The 24,133-nt window shown below is 38.6% G+C and overlaps 1 protein-coding gene across 1 annotated transcript in view; it reads right to left on the reverse strand.

Annotated features, from left to right (window-relative positions):
* Positions 1-24,133, reverse strand: part of GPC6 (glypican 6) — a gene marked incomplete at both ends in the record, with an annotated part of 791,424 nt that overhangs the window by 124,785 nt on the left and 642,506 nt on the right. The gene's annotated exons all lie outside the window — the stretch shown is intronic.

Consider the following 24,133-nt stretch of genomic DNA (forward strand, 5'->3'; position numbering starts at 1 on the left):
CTATATTTGGACCTGTTTTACCCTCCCACGTCTTTAGGAACCTCAGTTAAATCGGTAAGTATGGTGGGTTGACCCTGGCTGGAGGCCAGGTGCCCCCCAAAGCTGCTCTATTACTTCCCTCCTCAGCTAGACAGGGGAGAGAAAACATAACTATAGGGTTGTGGGTTGAGATAAGGACAGGGGGAGATCGCTCGCCAGTTACAGTTATAGGTAAAACAGACTCAACTTGGGGAAAAATAATTTATTACCAATCAAAACAGAGTAGGATAATGAGTAATAAACCCAAATATTAAAACATGTGTCTCCACTCCTCCTTTCTTCCTGGGCTTAACTTCACTGCTGATTTCTTACCCTCCTCCCCTTCAGTATCGCAGGGGGACGGGGACTGAGGGCTGTGGTCAGTTCATGTTTTCTCTGCTGCTCCTTTCTCCTCAGAGGACGGTATTCCTTACGCTCTTCCCATGTTCCAATGTGGGGTCCCTCCCGTTGGACTCAGTCCTCCACCAACTTCTCCAATGTGAGTCCTTCCTACGGGCTACAGTTCTTCACCAGCTGCTCCCATGTGGATTCCTCATGGGGTCATAAGTCCTGCCAGCAAACTTGCTCCAGCATAGGCTTCCCAAAGGGTTACAGCCTCCTTTGGGTGCATTCACCTGCTCTGTCATGGGGTCCTTCAGGGGCTACAGGGGAATATCTGCTCTACCATGGGCCTGCCTCACCATGTTGTTCTCCATAGGCTGCAGGGGAATCTCTGCTCCACCACCTCAAGCACTTCCTCCCCCCACTTCTTCACTGACCTTGGTGTATGCCAAGCTGTTCCTCTCAGATATTCTTACTCCTTTCTCTGGCTGAAATTGCTCTTTGTATTGTGCAGGTTTTATTCCCCTTCATAACTATGTTATCCCAGACACGCTACCACCATGGCTCATGGACTTGGCCAGCAGTGGTCCAACTTGGAGCTGGCTGGCATTATCTCTATTGGACATGGGGGAAGCTTTGAAAAACTTGAAACAGGCAGGCTGGGTTTTGGTCATGTTTGTTACCACACAGAGAGGCAACTGATTCACTGTTCTGAACCCCAGTATGGTTTTGGCAGGTCCGGCACATTTTTCTTCAACACAGTTGCTTGAAATTTAGTTTAAATTTTCCTAAAGTTTTTCCTCAATCTGCCTACTTGAAGCTTTAGAAGTCTTGGAGCTTTCATAACTTCTTGTATTAGTACGTTACATACACAATAGGTACACAGTGTATCTCTGAGGATTTGTGCTATTTGTAATTTGCTACTGGTATTTTTCTAAGGAAGTATTGGATCAAAAACCAGAACAGAAATAACAACAGGTAGAACTCCTAATAATGCATGCACTGCCTATAACAACACCCATAAAATGACTGTTTAAATGTCTGAATTTACAAGAGGCATTTGGAACTAATTTTAGGATTTTCATATAGTCCCTTACAATATGCTAATGAAGGATTGTAAAAAGTAAATATTAAGAGTTCCAATCTTCTTGCAGAACAAGTTCTGCTTTGAACCCAAAGTACCTTTGCAAGTTTTTGTTATTTATTTCAGGATCTTACACTTAATGTACTACTCCCTGTATTTTAGTCTTTATCTTGTTCTGATTATTTCCACATCCAAGAATATTTTATTTTCTGCGTTGAGAATATTTTTTTTCATGGAAAATATATTCTTGCTGTTTTTAAAATTTGCTTCATCTATGACCTTTTGTTTTTCAGCTGTATTCATTTTACACCATCCCTTGGATATACCTAGAGTGTATATTTTCAGGTTTGTGCTTCTTTGTTCATCAACATTACCCTTCTTTATTTCTGATGTATTTTTAGCTAGATTACATGCATAACCCTTGGGCATACATTAATTTATCTTTGAATGTTTTCCATTTCCCTCTGTGTCCTTTATCTCTATTGATTTATCCTACTTGATTTCATCCTGTGCTTTTACATTCTTCTAAAACCCACTCTTTGAAATTTAACATCCTTTTTTTTTTTCCTTTTGTGGTTTTACCTGTGTCCTAATTACCACCCTAATTAGGTTATGAACACAATTGCAAAGATCCCTACTCACATCTGCAGTCCTGTTATATTTACCACACACAGACCTAGCCAAAGATTGATTCCCCCCCCCCCCCCCCTCTAAATTCTTCCTTTTTCCCTACTGGATGTATAGTATAAAGCTGTGTCTTAACCACAGAACTAATACATCTCTTGATTTATTTCTCTTATATAATGAGCCTAAATATACTAGTTCAGAACATTAACAGTTTGCTTTGGATTACTCATCTGCTCTCATGTAATTTTGTGTCTAAAACTACTATATGTTTCTATATGTTTTTTCAACCAGAACCTATCAGTTTCCTTTTTTTTTTCTTTTGCTCATCTCATTTCAAAACATGGTAAATGACCTCTACTGTCATATTTTCAAAAAGAAACTATATTTACACTTTTCTTAAGAAAAAGGTTACAACCCTACCTTGCTTTTTAAATTGCTGTGGGTGGTTGTTTTTTTTTAATTTGTCTTAAATGGTTATCCAAAACCTGCTCTTTTTTCCAAATGACATTTGCACAAAATTGTTTGTATCTCCTTCTACTTTCTAGCTTATCTCAGGGTTTTTATTTATCAGTCTTTAGAAGACTTTCACAGCATTCATCTGATCAGTTTTGAATTAATTGTATCATATGTCTTTATTTGTATGTGCCTGGCAGTCTTTGCCGTGGTGATGTCACTGCAATGCACAGATACAGGACAAAATTAAAATTGTTCAGGAATGTACTTGGGTATTGTACAGCTTTGGGTAATGAATATTCAAGTTGCAGTCGAATCAGGAGTAGGTAGATCCAAATTCTTCATGTTTCGATGACAACTTAAGTGTGGCAACAGCAAAAATCCTACCACATTGTTCTATCTTTGCATTTGTTTCTGCCTCTTCATTTAAGCAACTTTTCCTTTCTTACAGCAGATGTTTTCCATAAGCTTTCTTTCTTGCTGTTCACCTCCTTCCTACTGCTACTTCTGGTTAATGCATTTAACCTACTGAGTTGTCACTTCTTTCACCTATAATATTTTTGAGGACCAAAAAGCATTTAAAGATACTCAAGAGTATGATTTCATATCTCCATCATATTTATGACTGTATATTCATTAAGTTATTCCATATCTTAGAAAATTATTCCATTACATTTTTCTTCAAATTGCTTTCTAGCCACCAAGACCCAAAGATCTTGAGATAAAAAGTCAGACTGCCTTCATCTGATGGACACCACCTTTAACCTTACAGGTAATGGTGTAGTAACTTTAAAACTGTTCACCTTCATTGCATTCCCAGAAAATACCAGGAATGGTTTGAAATCTTACAGCCTCTTAATTTTAAAATTCAATCCAGTACCGAAGTGTAAAATAGTAATGTTTTTTTTCTTTTCAGGGACGGAGTTGTTGTCTTCATTTCTCTTCAGCAACTGCTGCGATAGCACTGGGGTCTGTGTGTGTGTGTGACTATGGCTACTCGTGCACTGATGTCCTACATGAAGGTGTGGTAGCGTTGGGAAGTGGAGAGGGAGGAAAGCAACATGTTTACTTCTTCCTTGAAATCCTGCTCCCCAAACTATGATGTATCATCTGCCCACAACACAGCATGTGTCAGCTCTCCCATTTATATTCCCAGTGCATCAGTGCAGCTGTTTCTGCACCATGTTTGAAAACATTTAAATCTCTACAGTTGCATGTGAGCTTGACTGAAAAAAACGCCTACCTTGCATACAATTCTTGCATGACTTCATGATCCACATAATGTTTCATTTGTGGTTGTTTCTAGAAGGCTTTAATTCTTTACTTCATGTTTCTCTCCCCAAGGAGCTCCTCTTCCACCACCAAATTGACAGGTGGTTGAAAGTTTCTGTGTGTGGCTTGGCATCTATTAGGCTCTTCTCAGCGCCTTCTCTCCTTTTCTCTTATGCTGTCCTCTCTCACTCGCTCTAAACTCAGGAGCTGGTGATCTTATTATCACTCATCTTTTCCAGATATCCTTGCTATGAACTACTTGTTCTGAACACCAGGCAATGTGGTAACTCAGTTCATAAGCTCAAAAAATATATCACTGTCAGATAATTTTGTTAATGTTGTATGTATCTGTACATCTCCTTAACTGTCTTCCCTCAGAAATCAGCACATCCTGCCCTAGTTGCAAACTTTATGGTTTACTAAATCTTAAGACATACAGTCTCTCACATTTTACAACCCACCAGGTCAAAGTAAAAGAGGCTGAACACAATCTGAAGCAATCAAGGGCCTGTGAAGAGGGCCCTCGTCACAGCCCGCCAGACCCCTGGTGTAATCCAATTAAATTGAACAGTTCGCAGAAAAACCCAGAGGATTAAACACACTTACCCAAGCAAACCCACTTCCTACCACTTGAGGGGTATAGTTCTGAAAACATGCATCTCATTAAGTTGTGTTAGACTTCCTAAAATGGAAATTAAGGCTAAAAGGTTAGAGAAAGATAATAAAATGTTAAACTCTATCTCCCTACACCTCCCTCATCCCCCCAGCCAGTGCCAGCTGTTTTCTAATTAACCCAATGGTAGCAAGGTGTCCACAAGAGTGTATCTGATGATTAGCCAAAGAAATCTCATTTACTCTACGGTATTAGGACCATGTCTCTAAAGCTCTCTGTTTTATGAGTCTTCAGACTCTGTCACAGTTATGTCTATGCAATATGCAACTGCAGTAGCTGTATGCAAGTGAAGCCAGACAAATTCAGCTAGAACCATCAGCTCATGCTATGTGTTAATAGTTATGCAACTGAGGCCAAGACAACACAGTGAAATTATCAATATTTTAATTTTTATCTTTTCCTCAGCTTGTATTTTCTCCTATCACTTCCAGTCTTTTTTAACTCCTTTTCCAACACTGGAGTGTCAGTCAGACTCTGTCCTTTGGGAACAGCATGCTGCTGCAGCCCAAGGGTGCCTGGGCATGACTAGGAGCACCTCAGCAGGCTGCCATCACCCACTCCCCATCCTGACCCAGCTGTGTTATTGGAAAACTACTTGTAAATAAAATGTTTCAAAGATGAAAACACTTTCCTGTCTTTCCATCCATTTTGTTAGGTTGGAGTTTAGACTTAGATTCACTTAGGGAAGCAGTCAATGGAGGCAACAGAATGTATCAGTGCAGAGCAACAAATACTCCAGAAGATCATTTAGCCAAGCTAAGGTTGGGACTACACATTGGAAGTACCTGCAGAGGTCCCTTTCAACCCTAACCATTCTATGATTCTATAAAAGCTGAATTCTTTTAATTAGTATGCCTTTAAAGACTTAGGTAGAGTAAATTACCATAATTCTTTATGTGAAAGGGAGAGAAAATTATTTGCCTAGTCTTGGTATGTTAAGAGACATATTGGTATGCCTAGGAGCAAGATTAATTTTGTCTCTCTCAATACTTCTTTTTATTTCTGCATTTTTCTGGTCTTAAAAGGTAATTTGCTTATGCTTTAGCAGGGAAGAATGCAATCTACAAAAAATTTTCATTATTGCTAGAATATCTAAGCATACATTAAGACTATTGTTGAGTTGACATGGACAAATCATCTTTTATCTACAGTTAAATAACTGATTTGAAAGAGCATTTCTGCACCCTGTCTGTGCTCCTATCTTCTAAGATACTTCCTGAAAACCTACCCACTTTCTCACAGAATCATGGACAATCATTTTACAAATAATGAGATCTACTTTTTTTATTATAAGTTGCTTTTTTTTTTTTGGCTCAGCCCATTGTAACATCTCCTGAAATTTCATATGCCCCTTCTCAAGCAAGACTTTTTTTTCTTCATCAGAAGTGCTATGACAAATTCTGACCTGATGTTTTTTCCAAAACGTGTTATGTCAAAGTTGGTCCGTGTAAGTTGTCTGGAGATGACAGTGATAGAGAAGTCATTTTATAAAATGTTGAAACTTCCTCCTGCTATGGAACTTTCATTCACTTGACAGCATTTAGGTGGTTGGATAGTAGAGTATCTTTTATTATTTCAGTATACCCGCAGGCAGCTCTGAAGTTGAAAGGTTTATATTGCTGTACACCTGATGTTTTAATTTGAGATGTTGTAACACTAAAATTAAATACCAAAACAGTAGAGCAATCACTATACTGGTTTAAGTGTAAAATTTTGTTTGTCGGTTTTGATTTTTTTTATTCTTTATCCACTATCCTAAGATAATTTGTTATCTTCTCTTTACACACCAATCAGAACTGAAAGCACATGGTTTGCTCTATTTTCAGTGTGAAAATCAATCTATTACTGCTAATGAGAACTATAAATAAAACATAGATGGGAATACGTATCCTCATTGTTGGCTCTTTTAATTTTTATTCTTTTTACAGTATAGTAGCATCCAGACTTAAATATAGGTGCTCCAAGACAAAGTTCCATTATGATCTCTGTCCAAGAAGGGGAAAGACAGCACAACACAAATTTGATTACAAAGTTGGAGATAATATATGTGAAGAGCTGTAACTTTTTAAAAATAAAATACTTGATGCCAGAAGTAAGATCAGATATTTCTTGCAAAACTGTGTTTTTCTGATAATGAATATGTTTTGTTGAACTATTAACAGTCCACATAATTCAACTTCTCCTTCAAATTCTCCTGTGCAAAAAATTTATCCAGTGCGGACATAATTTCATTTCTCTGCTATAAAGCTTTGATTTAAGATTTTTTAGAGCAGTTACTTTAAAAAAAATGAGCAATTGCTTGTGTACATTTATTTAAGGATCACAACTGATCTGAAAAGTTATAGAATTTTGCTTTTCCAACCCCTAGCTAGAAAACCTTTATATTCTTCACAATTCACATTTAATAATCATAGCGCTAAAATGTGTTTTGCCTAATTTTATAGACTTTAAATTAAAATTGTATTTAAAAAACCCCAAAACATTTAAACTAGGAATGTAAAATGGATACGATTATACAAGAAGACAACAAAGGAAGAGGGAAAGAATTAGAGTTCAGTAATTGACACTTCTATTTAAATTTAAGCAGATTTTAAGTAAGATCAAGCTTATGAAGAAAGCTATTTTGAGAAATATTTCAGACAAAATAGTGCTCTGGATGCTACAGGCCTAGTAAGTGTAAAGCTAGAAGATGGAACTGTAATTGTTCAGTCAGTGCAAGTTTATGAAGATCTAATTTAAATAGTTTCTTTATGAGTCATAAGATCAGTGGAGATGGTAAAAGTCTTGAATTAAACTTACAGAAGGCATTTGACTTAATATTACATGGCACTTTAATTAACAAATTGAAATAATTTTAAAGTACTGTAAAGGATATTTTAAAGTGATTAAAGATCACACGGCTAACTGATAGGTCTCCAAATGTCATTGTAAATTGAATTTGTTCCTGTTCATTGTCAAATTCTTTCAATGAACCCCCTCAGGGACTGGTTCTTGGCACTCAGATACAGCATGTATTTATACAAGATCTGTAAGAAGCAACAGAATTATTATCGATATTGTGCGAGGAAGTCTCAGGGACAGGGTGAAAGATGAAAAGGGAAGAGGCCAACTCCCAGATGGAGCAATTTGGGACTTGTCATACAAACAAGTAGGAGCTGCAGGGCAGGATGTGCTCTGGCACTTCACAAAGTCTTGGCCCTCTAAGGCCAAGGGTCCTGCTCTGCCACCCAGAGAGTGTTTCCTTTCACTGAGAGCCAAGCAGCAGAAAGGGAAAATTATTTTTCCTGCTGACCTGCATAGATAGGGTATAAACCAACAGCTAGAAACAAGGAAAAGGTCCTAATAGCCCTGATTTAAAGACATGTATTTGGGTTTCACAACTCTCACTCAGGAAATCCTATACCTGATCAGAACCAGAGATATCAGTGACCCAAAACCTAAAAAGTTGGCATCTGCAAGAGAGATCCACACTGGAGCTTATAGCCAGGTGGGGATTGGTCTCTTCTCCTAATTAAGTAACAAGTTACAAGTGTTAGGATGAGAGAAAACAGCCTCAAGTTCCACCAGGAAATGTTTAGATTGGATATTAGGAAAAGTGTCTTCACTAAAAAGGTTGTCAATCATTGGAACAGGCTGTGGGGAAGTGGGTGATTGACAACCCCTGGAGGTATTTAACAGATGTGTAGATGTGGTGTTTAGAGATATGGTTTAGTGGTGGACTTGGCAGTCCCAGGTTAACAGTTGAACTTGATGATCTTAAAGGTCTTCCTAAACAATTCCATGGTTCTATTCTGTGATTTTATGGCTTTCCTCTGTGGGAACAGACTACTTAGTTTTGAATGTAGATATTTTCTAAAGAATGCAATAGACAAACACCAGGTTCTGATTTTCTTGTATTTGCAATTGTGCGATGAACACAGAAATAAGGACTATGACTCTGAATCATCAAAGATGATGTTAATACCAGCACTTAAGACTCATGTTAAGCATGTTGTAGCTTGTTTTCTCATGGGTATGCATAGATCCTCAAAATATGCCCCCAACTTCTTCAATAAGAGCATATTGTAAATGACTTTTTTTTATTTATTTTTGTATTTTCCAATTTTCCTTTAATCTCAACACAACCAGTATTTTTCTATATCTCATAATACTTTTGCTATTATTTTAAACTAAGACAATAAATTACAGAAAGCTGAAGACCAAAAGGAGGCATGATGGAAATTGTGGTTGGAAGTATCTTTGTTCAAAGCCAAAGAGATATCAATTAATGTGTCTGTCACTCTTTTCTTACAAAATTGCTACTGTCTGTATTTCCTTTTCAGTGTTTAGGAACTTGTCAGGGAACCTGCTCACCAATAAAAAAACATTCTGTCAGGGATGCTGTAAGAAAGACAGTTGTGACTGAAAATGCAGCAGGGAATTACTATTAGACATGTCTGTTACTGTAAGCACTTTGGTTCAACTTTACAAGATAGTAAAAGATGTGTTAAACGTCATTCATTGTCTGTGGGGACAAAGAAAGATTCTAACCCCTGAAAAGCCAAATGGTGTGACCCTGCCCTGCCAGGATGTCCTGCAGGGATCAGATGCTCTGGGAGCACCACTGTGATATTGGGCACTGTTGCTGCTGCCTGGACTACTGTCCTCTCAGAGCTGAGTTGGGGCAGATGCGCTGCCAGCTAACATCTGATGGAAAAGGCACTTCTTTGGTTTCACTCAGAAACAGACCACAAAAAACTGTGCTACTGACAGACTGGTATAATTTGCATGTGTCAGTCCAGGAACACGTAAGAAATCAGTGTAACTGAGAGAAAGATAGGAAATAATTAACGTATGGGCTACATGTCTTTTTTTCTTTTATCGCCAGAGCCTCGTGAAGGACTTCAGGTCAACTATGAAAACAGCTGTTTGGTTTGTTTTTTCTTCTTTCACCACTGATACTGTTCTTTTTCAGCAGAAGAAAACTCTCAGGTGATATTCCAAATGTTGTCAAGACTAGGACAGTGCTGCTGCAGTGAAAGCATTACAGTTGCCAACAAAGATAGAATGGAGAGGTTAAAGCTGGCTGGGTGTGCCTGAAAATTATGCCTGCAGCAAAGCTGTATCATTTGCAAGAAGTTCACAATTTTATTCTCAGGATTAAAACCAAACTGGAAAAAACCCAACAAACAAACAAATAAAAAAAAAAAAAACCACAACAAAAAAGGAGCTAATAAATTTCTCTTAGGAAAGACAGACACGTCCTTTGCCAGAGTGATAGACTAAGCGTGAAATCCATCAAGAAAAATTCAGCAGTCACAGAATCACAAGGATGGAAAAGACCCTTAAGATCATTGAGTCCAATCATTCCTGTCCTATGCTAAACCATATCTCTAAGCACCTCATCTACCCATCTTTTAAACACATCCAGGGATGGTGACTCAACACCCTCCCTAGGCAGCCTGTTCCACATCCCAACAACTCTTTCAGTGAAGAATATTTTCCTAACATCCAATCTGACCCTGCCCTGGCACAGCTTTGTGCCATTTCCCCTTGTCCTGCCTCCTGTCACCTGGCTGAAGAGACCATCACCCACCTCTCTACAACATCCTTTCAGGTAGTTGTAGGTGGTGATAAGGTCTCCACTCAGCCTCCTCTTCTCCAGGCTAAACATCCCCCACTCTCTCAGCCACTCCTCATAGGATTTGCCCTCCAGCCCCTTCACCAGCCTGGTTGCCCTTCTCTGCACTTGCTCGAGGACCTCAATGTCCTTCTTATGGTGTGGGGCCCAGAACTGGACACAGCACTCAAGGTGTGGCCTCACCAAGGCTGAGTACAGGGGCACAATCACCCCCCTAGCCCTTCCCACATAAAACACTAGCTCTGGTTTAAGCTTTATGCTTAACATGTTTAACCTCAGTAGTTTACTTTTAATTTATAACTGTGTTACATCAAGCTTTCAAATGTTACTTGCAATTTCTTTGATACATTTGTGTCAGATATAACGAGACTATAAGTAGCTTTCAAAAACATTTAAAATTTGCCCTTTGGATGCCAGACCTTTTTGGTCTAAGCAATCCAGTGATTCATGTCTTTGGGGAGCTTAGAATATGTACTGCACTAAAGTGAATTATGACTTAGGTCACTATGTACCTTACTCTCCCTTATAAAAAATGATTGCACGATAGATTGCAATGAAGGCCCTGCAAAGCTTATTAGCTGTCTTTAAATTTGCTATTTAGATGGAAAATGAATTTGTAGAAATCTGGTCTATGAAACAATACCAGAATCAACTTCTTCCAAAAGACAAAATGAAAATCTATACTATATTAAGGTATTTTGCAATTTGCACACTTTGATCTTGTGAGTGCTTGATCACACAAAAAAGCTTGCTTCTGACTTACATGAGAAGAATCACTGAGCACTGCAAACAGTTTGAATATGAATAGAATTACCTTTATGCTCAAATATTCTCAGGATTTGGTCCGTCTTTTGTGAAATGGAGATGGAGGAGAGATTGCTGTATGAAGATATATTTCAGCTACCATTTTTTTGTTTTTTCTTTCCAATTGCTGTTTTTCTTTATAGAAAGGAAGTCCCAAAGCTCTAAGAATACCTTTAAGGATCAGTGCTTTAAAGCCTATTTAGATGACAAATGAACACAGATTCTTTTTATTCTGAAATCAGAGATCAGTTGAGATGTATTACAGGAGGGATTATTTTCTATCTTTAGCAGCATGGATATATTTTAAAGTTAGATTCATCTGTTATTAAGTGTAAATTCACATAGTTCAGGATCAGGATGCAGGAGATGTTAAAAATGCTGCCTTAATAGATGATCTATAGAAATCCTAGTATCAACAGGCAGGTGTCACATTTGCATGCATTTCTCATACCCTGCTTGAATCTCAAATGGATAGCTGCCAAGTAAAAAAAAAATGGTTTCCTTTTTCATCAAAGACCATCTTCTTGATGGTACATAAAAATATTTTCATCAGAAAAACATGAATATGTAAAACTCCTCAACTATATAAAATATCTATTCGTATAATCATTCATAGCCAGGTCATATTACTGTAATAAATTATACTGTTTGGTGTAATAGAATAAAATGATGATTATAATAAACAGAGAGGCTATCATTATTACTGTTCTCACTGTTCTGGCACCATGACCATATTATTCTCATTTCAGCCATATTTTTGCCCAGGCAGATGTAAAAATCATAAACCTGATGATGCATCTTGCATTTCAGAACATACTCTAGCAAAAAAAACAAGAACCATGCATGGGTTACTCAAACGAGCAAATGACCACTCTGCTTTCCCCTCTGGGTGCTGGACCATTGCTAACAACCTGACTCGCAGGTCTCAAGTGCCTTTGTGTTAAAAAAACTGTAGTGACTGGAGTGGCAACTCCCAATGCCATGCAAGGACTGAGGACACTCAATATTCATACATGTCTGCATCAACCATGAAACCTTACATGTTTCCTTCTTTTGGATCTTTGATTAGGACCTTCAACATTTTTTTTCATGCTGTGTGTTAAATACAACTTTTAATAATTTTTATTTATTACTTCCATTGTTTATTTATTACTCTTGCCATCTATAAAAAAAATCCACCAAACTGCTAATCAAAAAGTGTGGCAGCATGACAGTTAGTAGTTATGAGATACGAGAAACACAGAAAAGCCTAGGTTCATCCCACACTGACGTATCCACCTAAAACTGGCCATTGAGCGAGAGACTTCCAAGAGCAGAGACAAGACTCCTAGTCTTCCCAAAAGAGTCATTGATACAACTATTCTCTCTGGGTTTGCATTAGTAAGAACCAAAGAGGTCTTGACTCAAGAACTAATTAGGTGAGAGATACCTGGTCTTCAGTATATTTGGCAAAAATACAACACTGAGTTTCTAACAGTTTAACCATCTGATTTGGTCAAAACATTTCATATGTTAATTTAAAGATGGATGGAATCACAGTAATTTTAGAGATACTGTGTTTCTTGAAATTTCATAAATTTAGTTCTAATCCAGGTATAGCTTTGCATAAATTTAGTAAAATATCATATTACAAGAATATTTCAGTTTCAGGATTGCATCATTCTCTCACCAAATATCTCTGGAAACACTGGTTGAAAGTTTGGTCCAACCAAGCATATCATGAAGAACATGAATACAGCCAATTATGAGAAACAGATGTCAAAGCTAGAAGTGTGCGTCTGAAAACTTTCAGTCAACAGTACGTATTTGACTATCTGCAGAAATTATTCCTGATATTATAGTTGTACATATTGGATCAATGTGAGACTGGAGCACTGCTCTGCTAAGCGACTGGTAAGAACATTGTGATAAAAAAGCCTTTGTCATAAGAACTAAAAATCTAAATAAAATCTATCTGCACAGTGTTTACAATGCAAGCATCCTAACTTCATGCACCAAGAGCACCCACACATCCTACTGAGCTAATTTTAGATGGGAGGAGCAGTGAGTATGTATCTATGAAAAGTCATTTCAGAAATTTGTTATGCAGATAATAATGTGCCCCAAAGGTAATTTCAAGGTATTTACCAAGCACATAAAACCTCGCACCCTTCTACTTGTTACGTGACTGGAATATAGATCTTACATTTATTGTGGCAGGGATTGTATCTTTATCCTCTCAATCTGCATATCAAATTGCCTAAGTAGATGTTATATGGTCTGACTGCACATATGGTTGTTTTAACACCTCAAAAGCAGGGAAAGTAAAGAGGGAGAAAAATATAACAATTGCTGAACATCCAACATTTATCCTAAGTCTTATCTTCTGAGCTGATAGTGTCATGAGATAATTTCTAACTGCTGTCTATCCCCAGGCTAATAATAACTCCATTGCTAATTATTTTTTGTTATTGTCAGTACTTGCAATTAAAACCTTTGTAATTAGAGCACCATGTTTTTATAATATAATTTGCATTTATTTAATTTCTCATTATTTTATTTATTATCTCTCCTTTCACTCCCTCCCACGAATCAGAGTGAGATGGTCTTAGAATGTGTTTTCAGGAAAGATTAGCTGGTCTTTCACTTGAAATTAGTTAAGAACCATTGGCCTACAAACTATGCAGAACATCTTGGGCATGTGTCATGAATATCATGTTAGTGAAAACATACCAAACTCAGTCTTCAACAGTGTGAACCTCCATTGCTTTTCTTTTTGTCAGGATATGACAAAAAGCTGGACATGACCCAAAAATGTCCACTTGTGGTCCAGAAGGCCAATTGCATCCTGGGTTGCATTAAAAGAAGTATGGTCAGCAGACTGAGAGAGGTGATTCTTCCCCTCTGCTGTTATGAGACCCCACCTGGACTACTGCATCCTGCTTGGGCGTCTCTAGTACAAGAAAGGAACAGGTCCAGAGGTGGACCATGAGGATGATCAGAAGGCTGGAACACCTCTCCTGTGAAGACAGACTGAGAGATTTGGGCTTGTTCAGCCTGGAGAAGAGAAGGCTCAATGAAGGCATTATACTGGTCTTCCAGTACCTGAAGGGGACCTACAGGAAAGCAGGGAAGGGACTGTTTATGGGGGCATGTAGCAACAAGATGAGACACAATAGGTTTAAACTAGAGCAGGGTAGGTTTAGTTTAGACATTAAGAGGAAATTCCTAAATCTACTATGAGGGTGGTGAGACACTGTCACAGGTTTCCCAGAGAGGTGGTGCAGTCTCCATCCCTGGAGACATTCAAGGACAGGCTTGATGAATCTCTGATCAACACGATTTACTTAAAGGTGTCCCTGCTTACTGCAGGGGGGTTGGACTAGATTCTGTGATTCTGTGATTCTAAAATTTGGCTTTCACAAATGAAAATGCAGCCATTGCAGTTAGAGTTAAGGATAACTGTGGATAACAAATTAAGATCTTGCCAATAAGTGAATAAGAAATAAATGGAAATAAATATTCTATGGCTAGGAATAGTGAATACTGCTTGTAGAAACCTACAAACGAAAAAGGCACAGCTTGTGAAGATCATCTTAAGCTGTAAATTTCGATTTGGATCCAACTTTCTGAAAGAACAGGGACATTTGCCCTTAAAGGTTTAGATCAAATAAAGGAGGAATGTATACAGAACTAATTTCAGAAAGTTATTCAGCTGGTGCTGAATTGCCGTGACATGTGCTAGCTATTAATATGGTGGCACGACCCCCAGTAACTATCTCTGGAAACCTTCCTGTTGTGCTCCCGAGTCCACAAGGACACTGATGATTTTCTTGCATCCTGTTGATGCCATCTGTTGAGGGCAGAGGTCCACTGTATTGTAGCTGCCCGTGCCATCTGCTTTGCACTCCTAACCTGTTTCATGTGACACGCTGGGTGGGAGGGTAGCAGGCTAGCACACTGAACTGTGCTGCAGGAGTATTTCTTTGCTTCCTCATTCGATGTGCTTTCCCATCTCAGTAATATGAATTGCCTCAGATGCCTGCAGTCAGCTGGGGAATCCCAGCAGTGACCACCAAGCAATTTACAGTAATTGTTTTAGGACAATTCATCACTCCTGAGATTTACTATGTACTGAATTGGTGTTAGCTATTGAAATTGGTGGATTTGAGAGAGGAGACCATGTACTGACTTAGGCACTGTGAATTTCATAGAGTATTAGGTAGCAATCTTAAATTTGTTTTGCTGTGCTGGACTTGCACTGGCTTAGCAGCAAGTAATTATTTTGTAAAATGACAGAATACATGTAGATTTTTATCTTCTGTTCCTAGGTGGCATGTAAACAGCACTCAGAGTTTGCTAAAGGTTTTTTATGTGTCTTGGCTCATATTGTATATTTATTCCACCTGGATTCATAAAGGCCTATCAAAGTTCAGTGTCCCTCTTCCTCATGCATCTCAGGTTGATGCCACTCTGCAGCTCTTCCCAGACTGCACATACTTCCAGTAAACAGCTGAACTCCTTTTCTACTCTACTATTCGCTCTTCATAATTCTTTCACTCCAACAGTTCCCTCATTTGATGATAGAAATTTATCTTCCACATATACTGTCAGTTTTATTTCATTTAGCGATAATGTACCATCTGATGACTTTCAGCAACAGCCTACTAGATTTCTGACTGTGCAACACACTTGGTTTCTGGTCACCCAGCAATGTAAAACAGTAGTTGCTGTCTGCACCCAAAGTGACTCCATGTTTTATGTGTCACAAAGCACACACAATCTGGACACTTTGAATTCAGTCTAGAAACAATACCAACCCACATGAAAAGTAGCCTCATTTGGGACTTGCAAGCCAGAGATGATCTGTGCACGTACAATATAGACCAGATTGGCAGCACATGTGCAGATGGTTTTATGGACACTTTGGATTCCTACCATTTTCTTCATTAGAATATTGGCAGGTATAAACTCTTCTTATTACAGGAAAATACAGAACATACTGTCACATAAACCTCCCCTGGCTCCAACTGCAAAGAATATTGAGGAAGACTTTTCAGGGCAATCTGATATTGCAATACTAAAGAAGAATCCTGGTTATAACAACTGCCTATTTGATGTGTTGCATTTTAATTGTTTACTCTTTCCAGCAAGATTAATTTCCTACAAGTCATGTCTAGTGCAGAAGCATCACTTAAGCTCACTCTCTGCAGAAAATGAAGAAGCAGAGGAGCAGGTACTTCCAGAGGATGGAAGTCTTACACACCTGTCTACCCCCATTTACTATGATGGCATCCTAGATGGCCACCTTGGACTAGATATCCAGGTTTTAGATAGCTGAAGTTTAAGGAGATGAATCTTTCTCTAGGTAGGGCTAGCTTTTGTTCAGATCTGAGGCAAAGGATGAAGAACCAGAACCTGCCATTCAAACAGTGGTGGGATAAAGGGTAGAGCTTCTCCTCTTGGTGTATTTATCACTTCCCAGTCTGGAGAAGAAGTCAGATGATTAGATGGTTATGCAGATGCTATCAGAGGACGCTACACACTATCTCAAAGCTAAGGTTCTTGTTCATAAACACTGTGTAGCTGCAGTGCCTGTGCCTGTATGATTTTTCACAGGATTAGTCCGAGTCCCTTTCTATGAGGTTTCTAGGAAATACACTGTGACTGATTGGTGAAGGTAGTCAACTTTGTCTGATACCTAAAAACTACCAGTGTGTATTAATTTCTTTCTGTGGAGGGAAGTACATTACACATTTTCCTTGCTCATTTTGATTAAAAAAAATCCTGCTATGAAACATAAACTAATACATTGCGAAATAGCTCTCCCTTCAAGTTTTGCAGTCATTCTACACTGTATTAGCAAGTATGCCTTTGTATCAGCTGGAAAGCATGTAGGCAACTTTGTGTATTTATTTCTGAAAGGTCTGCAAAAGGCCTGTGCCTTACTTTCATGAAGAAAAACCCCATGGGAAAGTTTAAACATGCAGTGTGAAGTAAACAGAATAGATGTAGCTAAGTTTCATTTTTCTCCTGCTAAAACATTTCAATGTCAATAGTTATGTCTTCCTTTTGATCAAGTTTTTACTTGTCATTCAAGAGCTTTTTGATTAAGCAGGTGAGAAACCTGTTGAGAAAAAATGAATTTCAGGCTTTTTAAAGAATATCCCATCTTCAGATGAAGAGGTTTTCCTTAGTACATAAAAACCCTTGAAATAACCAACCCTCTAAACTACTGGAAAAAAGTATGCCATTTCCACAGGTAGCCCTAGGAGACTGATGGCTGGCAATCTTTCCAAGGTCAGATGCCAGCCTATACTAGAGATTTGTTAGGTGGGCACTAAGAGATGCTCTACTTTTTGAAGGATCCGTTCTCTTGGGATTAATTTATTTTTCTGGTTTATGCTGACTTGGGAGCCTGGAGAGACTCATTGCTTTTCTCTCCCAGAGGCCTTGCTTAGGAGGCTGTAGCTCCAAATTCCACCATCTAGAATCTGCCTGTGCCACCTCCCTGGTGTTAGGTACAAATCAGTAATGTCTGCAGTAGGCAGTGGCCGTATAAAATGGGAGGAAATGTCAATCTTTCTGTTTAAGTGTTGCTTTTTTCGAATCCAATTCATTGGGATGCATTGCTCACTCGGATGTGAATAGATGAGCACATTTAAAGCCAGATGCCAGACATCTGTGCCTGTGCAACCCACCTGTCTCTGATGAAAAAAAAAAAAAATAGAAAAAAAAAAAGAGGGAAAACCTACCAGAACTAGATGGTTTTGTGTTGGAAATGCAACCTCTGATGAAATGTACTAATTGAGTTGACAGTTACTCTGGCTCCATCAGACCTACAGGTACACTAAACAATGCTAAATAGTTCAGTCATGAGATAGCAACGTTATAAGCATTTGCAAAGGAGGAGAAGCTCTCACTGTTGTTCTCTGTGTGCTTGCAGGAGAGAACTGCAAATCCTTCTTTAGGCAAGGACCTAAAAGATATAGAGAGCAAAGATCCAATCCTGCTCTCCTGCTTCTGTAAACGGGGAAAGGGCATAATCAGTTTTGTAAATCTGTTTGCAAATAATGACCAAGAGGGAGGCAACTGGCTGAATATGAAAATCTGCAAATCACCACAATATCAGCTTTCAGAGACCTCGTGGTTTCTGCAGTTACGCAGTAGGAAGGGAATTACGCCGGCATTAGTGCAGGCTGTCTGCAGCTCAGACAGCGGCATGAGGGAGGCAGGTTGAAAAGATGCTAGCTTCTGTCAGAAACCAGATTATCCTTATTTCATGTGGGTAGCTCATCTTTTTGACCTTTCTTTTTCTTTTTTTTGCCTGGTCAAGAAGGGCAAAGCAGAGATGTGGTTTGGGCCAAATGAATATTGGGAGCTGGGGCAGAGAAGGAAGAAGCACCTTCTCTGATAATTCCCTTGGGAAAAAAAAAGATAACCCTGAAGGGGCAGTGAATAGCTTATAGTATGTGATATGGGCTAAAAAATCGAGCAATTTCTCACAGCAGAGAGCTGGTGAGGGGGAAATTCACGCTGGTGCAAATGTCCTACCATTTCACTCCAGGAACAGTGCAGCAGTACACTGTGCCTCCCCCTCAGCTGAACAAATGTCTCTTACTGCCAGACCCAAGTGAGAAAACGCTCACAAATCAGGAAGCACAGAGGTGAATGAGCCGAGACATGAAATAGTTTCCAGGTCCAATTCCTCTCAATAAGAAGGGAGAGAGAAGGATAAAATGAAACGCTGCCTGGACATCTCCTGAGGGAGATGGCAGCAGCTCCCTCCATCATGGAGGGAAAGGAGTCAGAGGAAGAGTAGAAAAAGGAAAACTGGTATAAAATGGAAATTTTTACCTAGTGAGACGTAACAATCAAAACAGTTACGCTGCCAGACCCACAGCCATGGGGAGGGTGTACCTCTTCACCACTACCTGTAATGAAATAGCAAATGCCACCAGCAGTGTCTGTGTGCATTGCTGCTAATGGGTGATACTTAAAAACTAAGTCCACTTGCAATTATGGGCCTCCCAGAGTTGTCACTAATCTGAAAGATTTTCACTCCACTCAGCCCCAAGACACAAGCGCTCATTGCTTTTCTCTTTCTCAAGTACCTAAAATACAGAGGCAAGCCAAAGCAATCATTTAGTTTATTATATGGCAAAGGTACACTAGTCACTTGGGTCCTCTCTAAGCACCAACCTTGGCAGTATTTATCTCATTTTTGAGAAAGAAAAGATTGGATGCAAGCTATCAAAAAATGTAGCACCATAGATCTTTGGGGAAAACAGATGTAGGAAGCCTTAATTTTCTTAAGTGCTCGGCTAAACAACTACAGATAACACAGAAGGAACAGCAGGTAAACATTTTCCTTGGTTAGGGATGACAGTCTTACTTTTCACACTGAACTTAGCAACTGTTCCTGCCTTCATGCATCCTTTCACCTGCCATGGTTCATTAAATGTGTACCCACCCCCTTGCACACACTCTTCTCATTCAGAGAGCACTCTCAGCCATACTTTGTCCTCAGTGGAAAAACTTGATATCCAAGGCCAGGCTCCAGGATGAGGGCAGTTGATGACTGATCAAAACCACAGATTGCCACTACAGTGATTGATCACCTATCTGTATATCCATCCCTCTATTTCATGTGTGATAATTATATAAAAATGTACACCTTCTTATTTTTCTCCATTAATCTATAGCATACTTATTTTATATATTTCAATTTACAAAAGGGAATTCACCACTGAAGTGGTTTTGAGAGACAGAAATATGTTTGAGATATTACACATCTATAAGTGAATCCTATGAAACCCTAATCAATATGGTGTGATCTCACAGCTGTCCATGCTTTGAGCAGAACCCTGGACTAGACTTCCTGAAGTCCATCCCAGTCTGGGTGATCCTGTGAAAGCAGATACAAGACATCAGAGTTGTTCATATGCTTTTATACCTCATTAATCTGGCAAGGATATTTTACAATTTCTGCTTTTCCAATTTAGTGTACATTGTCATTACATCTCTTTGAATCAATCTTCACAAAGCTGAGACAACATCTGAAGTGAAAATGAACCAAACCACGATCAGCCAAGTATGTGGCATTCTTGTCCCAAACAGATAAGATTCACCTGAGTGAATAGGTTTGTGAGCAATTTTCCACACAGGACAGGTTTACATAAGGATTCTTTTGTTACATGTACAAGTATCTCAGTCTGTTCACTTCTGTGAGGAAGGTGATCAACTCTCTGTGACCACAGTTCTTAGCTGGAGGTGTTTGAAGCTCTTAGACCTTTGGCCTGGGTGCACCTCACACAAAGCTGGGTACCTAATTAAGAGCAGAATTGACTTGGCCTGCTGGGATATCAAAGGGAGAGGGAAGTGGCTCAGACCTTGAGGTAGCAATATGGATATACCTCTGCCCTGACAAAAGGAGAGTGGTGTCAGTATCACCAGCGTATATGCTTACCATAAATCTGACCTGCAGATGGGTATTTTTTAATGCAATACAAGTAAGAGTAAGTAGATTTTCTCCTGAGCCACTCAAGTAAATTTAGAAACAAATTGTGAGAGCATCATAAAATAACATTGAATTAGTATGTTCATTTCATGGGCAGTTAACCTTTACATCTCTTTAATAATTGATTGCTTTAATACTTTGTTAATATTATTAGTTTCATTAGTTTATGATCTTTTTTCTTACCTTTGCCCTTTTATTACATTAGGTCTATAAATTTTCATAGAATTGATTAGTTACAAGAAAGAAGTTGTTATGCTCTAATACTGTTCTGCCTTTCATGGAAGCGAAACATTTCTAATTTTGTTACATATCTCTCTTCACAAGGATAATTGAAATTCAGCGATTACTAATTAAATTAGTATAGTTATGCTAGCTTTGCCAACATGTTATGATTTATAGTTTTGGTTAAAAAAAATGAGTAAAATTAAGCTATTTTTATAGCTATGCTATTCACTTATAATGCTGGATTTTAATCTTTCAAGTAATGTGGCATGACCTCCAAGTATCTCAAATAATGTTACTTAATCATGCAGGAGCAAAGACAACTTGATGCGACATATAATATTCTAGACAAGAAAAGAGCAAAAGGATCAGGTCAGGTATTTCGTGCTAGATGTTGCATCAGAACAAAAAAGTGAACAAAATCCTGAAATGTCACGGTAGGAAGCATTAGCTGGTCCATTTAGTTTCTGAGTAAAGTGCGAATTCTTAAGTATTTTGAGATGTGAACGCAATAAAATTTTTATGTGAAAATAGGGGCGCACTGAGATCAGCAATCAGATCTATGTATCAATGACTTCTTTGCTTGTTTGTCATTGATATTTTTCCTATTATCCCAGGGGTCTGACTGGCTTAGTCAAAATTTGTTAACTGCCTTGACTCGTTTAACATTGCTACTGTCTAACATTGCTCCCAAATTGCAAATGAGCTTGATCCAACACCCACTAAACTGAATGGAAATGTTCCCAGTGGCTCTGACTGATACTGGAGCAGTTCCACTGTTTGCATTGTTTATTAGGGCATTTTGTTTGGCACGATTTGAGAAGTCCTTTGGTAAGACTCACACCTTTCTATCTGCACTAGATTTGCTTTCCAAAATTCTGTCGTTACTAGAAAGCTTTATTAAAGACTTGCAGAAACCTTGCACTACTTGAGGCCTAATAATACAATAGTCTTAAAAATATATCTGCACTGCAGATGTGTATGTAGAACAATCTGGTAACAAACGAAATTTCAGATCATGCTCTTTGTTATTGTCTTCAGACTCAGTGGACAATTTTCACATAATTTGATGTTTACAATCACTGTGTCAACTGGGTTCAGACTGGAATTGTGACTCAACTGCGCATTACTAGTCTCTCGCTTTATTAGTCTTCACGGGATGGTCATCACAGTTACATTAACTAAATTTCATTTCTTTTATATAAAATAGCATTTTGATGATGCTTTTCGTATCCTAAATAACCTAGTAAACAAGTTTCTTGTAATGGATTTTCCTGGCAAAAAAAGTATTATGTAAATGTACCCAGTCCAAGGTAATTTGTGCTAATGGCCAGTAACCATATTTGAAATATGACTGGTTTAATTGCCAAAATTAGGCCAATTTCTTCCATATGTCAGTGAAGGTAGCTGCTCCAAGAAAGTCAGCTTCTGTGTCTATGCAGTTTATACTCCAGTCCATAGAAGTTAATTTAGAGTAATTTCTAGACCATTACAAGGAAAAAAGCCTTAAGTGTAAATATTAAGATGTTTGGACAGCAGCCAATATATTGCACAGTAACTGTCAATATATGCCATGGTTAGGGAAAACACTTTCAAGTTCATGCTTGTAGAGTAACACGTTTCACTCAGGGATCTTAAGCAGCAAGTCAACTCAGCTGAGCTAAACTGTTTTATATGAAGCTTTACTTTTTCATTCAGATTCAGGGAATCTTTAAACATTTCCAGATGTTATTCATGCGAAGCTTCCTTTTTTTAAATTTGAAATTTTATCTCATGGAGTTTACTGATGCAATTTAGCATGAACTGATTCTAAAGTGAATGTGGAGAGCTGGCGAGCAAAACTAAACTGATTTAATCTGCTCCAGCTTTCCTTTTGTGACACTTCACTGACTTCACTAGATGCATTCCTTGCCCACAAAAATGTGATGAAAATAAGACACAGAAATACATTTCATTTGCTAATATTCAGGGAATATATAACTACCTGCAAGGCGGTTGCAGAGATGCCATGGTTGGTCTCTTCTCTTGGACAACAAGCCATAGGACAAGAGGAAACGGCTTACAATTGCACCAGGGGATGTGTGTATGCCCATGTTACTGATTAAATTTTCTTGGAAGATCAGGCATACAAATGAAAGATCACCATAAAGGATCGTAATGACATAGATGCAGTACCCATTTTGAGTTGGTGTTTTTTAAGACAATTTCTGTTTTTCATAATGTTACAGGTATCTTTGAAAACACGTCAGTCAGTTTTAGTTACTAAGCGAAAGTTAGCTCAGCTACATCTTTATTACCTTTTATATACCAAAATGCTGGATTATATGTTATAGCTACAGGACCTGTGGCTTAGTATCATATGAAAGACTGATAGACTGATCTTCAACTGATCTGTTGAAAGGCATTGCTGGTGTCCTAGGCGTTTGGGGAAGAACTAAACCCAGGTTAGATTTACTTGCTGGTTTGAGGTTCTGCTCAATGATACTGCTGTTTTTGGTATTTTAGAGTGTCTGATATGGTGAGACACAAATGAGGTCGAGCATGCTTACAAAGTACAGACTGCTGTCCTTTCTGGGGTGTGCATAATGGATTTCCTATTGTGCCCAAGTGCCATGAGGCTAATAAGTCTTTAAATTTCTAGTAGAATTTATAAACATAAAAAATGAGCTTTTTGGCAAATAGCGAGGTACATGCATAAATCCAAAATAAAATATTTGGGTTGAATTTGTCTCAAAAGCCTTCTAAATAAGATACTTAAAACAATTTAATCATGAAATCACAAAAGGTCGGAGGATATCCTATAATGACATTTTAAGTCTTCTCTGGTAATTTGTGACATATTGGACAAATCTCTGCTGTGTTGTGCATATAAACATATGTTCTGTAACATCTGCAATAAAGCAGCTTTTGCTAGGAACATATCAGCCAAGGGATTTCTGAGAGATCATAGTTTTGTATCTGACAACGTGAATAATTTCTGCCTTCCAACAGCAAAAACTAGGAACGATATTTAGGGTTCACTAATCGTTAACTCAAATGGTCCATTATTGGAATATCTGAGACAGTTATCAAAGCTGGTAGAAAATAGTCCTGCCATTGAAACTACTACTGATGGCACCAAGCTGAGTGGTGAGATTAATGTGCCAGAGGGTGGGATGCCATCCGAAGGGACCTGGACAGGCTGCAGAAGTGGACCCAAGTGAACCTCATGGGGATCAACAAAGCCAAGTGCAGGGTCCTGCACCTGGGTCAGGACACCCCCTGTTACCCATAAAGATTAGGAGATGCTGTGCTGGAAAGCAGACCTGAGGAAAAGGACTTGGGTATACTCATGGATGAAAAGCTGGGCATGAGCCATCAATGTGCATCTGCAGCCCAGAAGGCCAACTGTATCCTGGGCTGCATCACAAGAAGTGTGGTCAGTAGATCGAGAGAGGTGCTTCTGCCCCTCTGCTCTGCTCTGGTGAGATCTCATCTGGAATATTGTGTCCAGCATTGGAGCCCTCAACACAAGAAGGA

The sequence above is a fragment of the Gallinula chloropus genome, assembly GCF_964237585.1.
Source record: "Gallinula chloropus genome assembly, chromosome: 1".
Taxonomy (NCBI): Eukaryota; Metazoa; Chordata; class Aves; order Gruiformes; family Rallidae; genus Gallinula; species Gallinula chloropus.